The sequence below is a fragment of the Heptranchias perlo genome, unplaced genomic scaffold (genome assembly GCF_035084215.1).
Source record: "Heptranchias perlo isolate sHepPer1 unplaced genomic scaffold, sHepPer1.hap1 HAP1_SCAFFOLD_1103, whole genome shotgun sequence".
Classification (NCBI taxonomy): Eukaryota; Metazoa; Chordata; class Chondrichthyes; order Hexanchiformes; family Hexanchidae; genus Heptranchias; species Heptranchias perlo.
In genome coordinates, this window is record NW_027138324.1 from 22425 (window position 1) to 28424 (window position 6000).

The 6000-nt window shown below is 43.7% G+C and overlaps 1 non-coding gene across 1 annotated transcript; it reads left to right on the forward strand.

Annotated features, from left to right (window-relative positions):
• The first annotated feature begins 4465 nt into the window (after positions 1 to 4465).
• Positions 4466 to 4538, forward strand: trnaf-gaa (transfer RNA phenylalanine (anticodon GAA)). The gene has a single exon. It is a non-coding gene; the product is annotated as a tRNA-Phe (tRNA).
• The last annotated feature ends 1462 nt before the right edge of the window (positions 4539 to 6000 follow it).

Below are 6000 nucleotides of genomic sequence, written 5' to 3' on the forward strand. Positions count from 1 at the left end.
CGGTCAGACCCGCTCTGTCTGTCTGTTGCTGCTGATGTTCATTAATGGGAACAGGCCGCGAGTTAAACGTTTATCTGCAAACCGGAGAAAGACAAATAAAAAGAAAGACGTGTTTCTCCGGCCCAGGGGCAAAGTTACAATGGATGTTATTCAATAAACTGTCCCCGTGAATTTGTCTGTGGTTTTTTTCTGTAAAGCTTCGATTTTAAAAGTTACAAAAACCCGAAATAAATAAAGTAAATTACAAGAATCGAATCCGTGATCATGACATTACGATACACTCTGTGCAAATAAGCGGCCGTACGAACCGCACATTCGGCTGTTCACTTATTTTTTGTACCTGTACGCTGGTTGGTAGCGGTTTCTGTCCATGGACCCCTAAATCTCTCTGCTCCTCCACAGTTCCGAGCTTCTCACCATTTAGAAAATACACTGATTGATCTTAGATTTAAAGTGGATGACCTCGCTCTCCCCCACATTGAACTCTATTTGCCGCAGTTTTACCCACTCACTGAATCGATCAATTCCCACTTTTCAACTTCCTGCTTCTATCCACATTATTTATTCCGCCACCAGAAGGCTGAGTGTTCAAATCACGGGGTAACCGTTGCTGTTCGAGCTGATCGGATTCTGGATCGTTCCGGAATGAATGTTTTATCTGCTTTTTCTCAATAAACAGAACCTTGCTCTAAAGTCTGTTTCCCGAGTTCTCAAATTTCACGAAGGCGCCTCATTCTGCCCTCGACTTTTGATCTTGAACTGCGGTTGGAACTGTTGCAAAGAGGGAAAAGATGTCCCCAAATCGCTCCACCTGAATCTCAAACGCTTTGGGAAGAAGTTCAGTTCAAATAATCAGGACTTTAAAGGCACCTCAATGACCTGCACTTTCATTGAATGAGTTTTGTTCGCCATTGTATTCGACCGTGAAATCGCTCTCCGCTTTCATCTCACTGGTGAAGAGTGTGACGGCCTTGTATCTGTCAGAGTGCAAGTGACGAGTTTGGGGTGAGCACGGGTCGCCTTTATTTTTGAAATCTCACCAAGCACCGGGGAAAAGAAACTGAGAATCAAACTGTCCCTGTCAGTGATGAATTGAAGTGAATATCGCTCCAAGCAGATCTGGACAATGCGCAGCGCAGCCGCACAGGAGTTCCAAATCCACCCTCTCCCCACTCGGCAATCGCATTAACTGAACTTTACTCTGGCCCAGTGTCACCGCGCTGAAATCGAGTATTTCTCGGCCACAATTTTTTTAACATCATAGTTACTGGTTTAATAGTGAAAACTGCCGTCCGCTTCACTGTACGTGCAGGCGATAACTTTGTAGACACCGTGTAGTGTCACAGACCTGCTCGTTGGACCTGCTCATTTCATCTCATCTCATTTTCAGCAAACCTGAATATTACTGGAATATAGAATGGAGAATCACAGCTCAAAAAATCAATCCTCTCGACCACGAGGGTACCGAGTCTTCCAACATACAGGTGTTTAATGGCAAGGTGAGCTTCATGTTCAGAAATAATACAGCACAGATTTTCACTGGTGCAAGCTGCACACCCTTTATTTTGGAAAAGTAAACTGATAGTAGAGCGATGTTATATTGATCGCTGCAACCTGAAGCTTTAGCTCGGTGAATTAGTCCTTCAGCAAGAGCAAAATCGTATCTCTGTCGTGCAATTCATTAGCGCGTTCGGCTATGAACTGAAAGGTTGATGATTCGAGCTTACCCGGGGACGCCAGCGGACCTTTTACCTTAACCTTCATTGTCTCGCATTCCCAGGGTTCGAATGTGGGTCTTGTCTGCAACAAAATGTAACGTCAACATTGCCAGCTGAGTGCGTCTGATTTTCCACCATTTAATCTGCTGTCGGATAGCAGGCGTCTGAAAAATATCCAAACAAACTGAGATTGGCTTGAAGAAATCGGAATACTTCTTGACAGATAAGGTTGCAGGCGAGCTCATTCACTCTGACATGGATATTTCTGCAGTGAGTGACTCCAGACTGTTTCCACAATGAATGACACTCCCTTTATTTTGGAAAAGTGAAATGATATTCACATTCCGACTGGTTTCAGTTGATCTGTGAGAGATCATTAAAGGATCAATCTCCGGTTAAGGCGGCCTTTCTCTCTCTCTCTGTTGGCCGAATCCAAAATGAAATTGGAGCTGGACCAATCAGGCAAGAAATCAGGAATCACTTCAGCAAACAAAATACGGCCGAAAGCTGGAACTCTCTCATCCCAAAGGATGTGGATTGAGGCTCAATTCAAATTTTCAAATCTGATATTGATAGATCTTTTTCCGGTTCGGTTACCAAGGGATATGAGTCCAAGGCGGGGAAACAGAGATGAGTTATAGATCACCTCATGATCTAATTGAATGGGGCAGCAGATTCGAAGGGCTGAATAGTCTTCTCCTGTCCCGATGTTCCTCTCCTGCTCAGCGCGGGGCTGGACGACTGGTGAGAGGCATCAGACTGACTCCAGAATGAAAAGCGGGTGTTCAGATTCAGCCACCTTGGGATTGTCGGACAAACTGAACCCCGACAGCAACGTCACCACCCGCCTCTCTGCAATAATCGGATGGGAAGGAGCCCTGCCGCTGGCCCGGCTAGCTCAGTCGGTAAAGCACGAAATTCCTAATCTCAGGGTCGTGGGTTTAAACCACACATTGGGCGTTTTGTGTTCTATTTTTCACAGTGGGTGATGAAAGGTTCAAAGTGCAACCTCTTATCTCCAGTTCAAGAAATCCAGTTATATAAACAGACACAACCCTGAGCTGTGTGAAAGGAAACCGTGAGCGTTGCCAAATATCCAGTCCCTCCCGATTCTATCTTCTCATTCCCTCCACATGGGACACGGCAGATACCGTTTCAATAGGATTCATTTTTGCTGTTATTAAAAATGTTGATGGTTAGGAAGTGTAATATTTAGAAGATGCCAACTCTGGATCCATTCGCCTCTCTGATACCTCCTGAGCCCACTTTAACCTCTCTGATTCTCCCTGAGCTCCTCATCTTCTCTGATACCCTCAGAGAGTCCATTATCCTCTTTGAACCTTGTCAGCGCCCTTTACACCCTCTGATACCCGCTGAGTGCCCCTCACCCACTGATACGCCCTGAGCGTCCTTACACTCTCTGATACCCTCTGGCAGTCCTTCCCCTCTGCGAGATCTCAATATACTTTCTGATACCCTATGACTGCCCCTATCCCTCTCTGAGCCCCGTTACACTCTCTGATAACCTCTGACTGTCCTTTCCCCTCTCTGAGACCTCAATATACTCTCTGATGCCCTCTGACTGCCCCTTCCCCTCTCTGAGATGCCCTTGTCCCAATGCATCGCCACGAAGAAGCCATTAGACGCCCTGATGCCTTCTCAGAACCCATTACCGTCCCTGATATCAAAGTGCGGTGTAACTTCACAGGTGGATCTACCGGTCTGTGTTAAGGATGAGATCCAGAGTTTGTTCGGTCGCTGTTGCTTCCGCCTCTCCCACTCTGAGAGCTCCATTGGCAGTCGGTACCAATCTTCCTCCTATAAAATGGGTGTGGATCTATGAGTGCGCTGCTGATTTATTAACTTTGGGAGTTTATGTATGAGTGCGATGTTTATATATGAACTGTGGGTGTGTATATATCAGTGCGATGTTTATATATGAACTGTGGGTGTGTATATATGAGTGCGATGTTTATATATGAACTGTGGGTGTGTATATATGAGTGCGATGTTTATATATGAACTGTGGGTGTGTATATATGAGTGCGATGTTTATATATGAACTGTGGGTGTGTATATATCAGTGTGATGTTTATATATGAACTGTGGGTGTGTATATATGAGTGCGATGTTTATATATGAACTGTGGGTGTGTATATATGAGTGCGATGTTTATATATGAACTGTGGGTGTGTATATATGAGTGTGATGTTTATATATGAACTGTGGGTGTGTATATATGAGTGCGATGTTTATATATGAACTGTGGGTGTGTATAGATAAGTGCGATGTTTATATATGAACTGTGGGTGTGTATATATGATTGCGATGTTTATATATGAACTGTGGGTGTGTATATATGAGTGCGATGTTTATATATGAACTGTGGGTGTGTATATATGAGTGCGATGTTTATATATGAACTGTGGGTGTGTGTATATGAGTGTGATGTTTATATATGAACTGTGGGTGTGTATAGATAAGTGCGATGTTTATATATGAACTGTGGGTGTGTATATATGATTGCGATGTTTATATATGAACTGTGGGTGTGTATATATGAGTGCGATGTTTATATATGAACTGTGGGTGTGTGTATATGAGTGCGATGTTTATATATGAACTGTGGATGTATATATATGAGTGCGATGTTTTTATCTGAATTGTGGAATGAACAGGAGGGGCAATGCCTCCTGGGGTTATATTTTCTTCCACGACAATGACACAAAGTAAGCATTAGATGTGGAGCCGAAATAGCTCAGTTGGGAGAGCGTTAGACTGAAGATCTAAAGGTCCTTGGTTCAATCCCGAGTTTCGGCAGTTTTTGGTTGTTTAGTTTCTTCTTCTTTGGGTCGATTCTCGCATTTATTTACAGTGAAATTTGATCCCCGCCACTGAAGGATTGGGGATTGAATGGAGAGACATCAAGGATGGGAAATATTTATATCGTCTGTATTTGGTTTTTATTTCTCTGTTACCTTCTGCCTTTTTCTCTTGGTTTTGTCTCTCTCGGTGCCGGGTGACTATTTGATTTGATGCATTTGTCCTAAACTGATGCCTTTTCCCCATCTCGGGGCGGTCAGACCCGCTCTGTCTGTCTGTTGCTGCTGATGATCATTAATGGGAACAGGCCGCGAGTTAAACGTTTATCTGCAAACCGGAAAAAGACAAATGAAAAGAAAGACGTGTTTCTCCGGCCCAGGGGTAAAGTTACAATGGATGTTATTCAATAAACTGTCCCCGGGAATTTGTCTGTGGACCTGTTTGTAAAGCTTGGATTTAAAAGTTACAAAAACCCGATATAAATAAAGTAAATTACAAGAATCGAATCCGTGATCATGATATTACGGTAAACTCGATGCAAATGAACTAACCGGCTATCCGAAAGGCACATTCGGCTGTTTAATTAATTTTTGTACCTGTGCGCTGGTTGGTAGCGGTTTCTGTACATGGACTCCTAAATCTCTCTGCTCCTCCACAGTTCCTAATTTATCACCATTTAGAAAATACACTGATTGATCTTAGATTTAAAGTGGATGACCTCGCTCTCCCCCACATTGAACTCTATTTGCCGCAGTTTTACCCACTCACTTAATTTATCAATTCCCACTTTTCAACTTCCTGCTTCTGTCTCCATTATTTATTCCGCCACCAGAAGGCTGAGTGTTCAAATCACGGGGTAACAGTTGCTTTTCGAGCTGATCGGATTCTGGATCGTTCCGGAATGAATGTTTTAGCTGCTTTTTCACAATAAACAGAACCTTGTTCTAAAGTCTGCTTCCCTCGTTCCCAAATGTCAGGAAGGCGTCTCACTCTGCCCTCGACTTTTGATCTTGAACTGCGGATGAAACTTTTGCAAAGAGAGATACGAATCCCCAAATCGCTCCACCTGAATCTCAAACGCTTTGGGAAGAATTTCAGTGCAAACAATCAGGACTTTAAAGGCACCTCAATGACCTGCACTTTCTTTGAATGAGTTTTGTTCGCCTTTGCATTCGACGGTGAAATCCCTCTCAGTTTTTGTCCAAATGAACCAGAGTGTGACCGCCTTGTGTCTGTCAGTGTGGAACTGGCGAGATTGGGTTCAGCACGGATCGTTTTGAACTTTTGAAATCTCACCAAGCACCAGAGAAAATAAACGTGGAATCAAACTGTCCCTGTCAGTGATGAATTGAAGTGAATATCGCTCCAAGTAGATCTGGACAACTCGCAGTGCAGCCGCACAGGAGTTCCAAATCCACCCTCTCGCCAATTGGCAATCGCATGAACTAAACTTTACTCT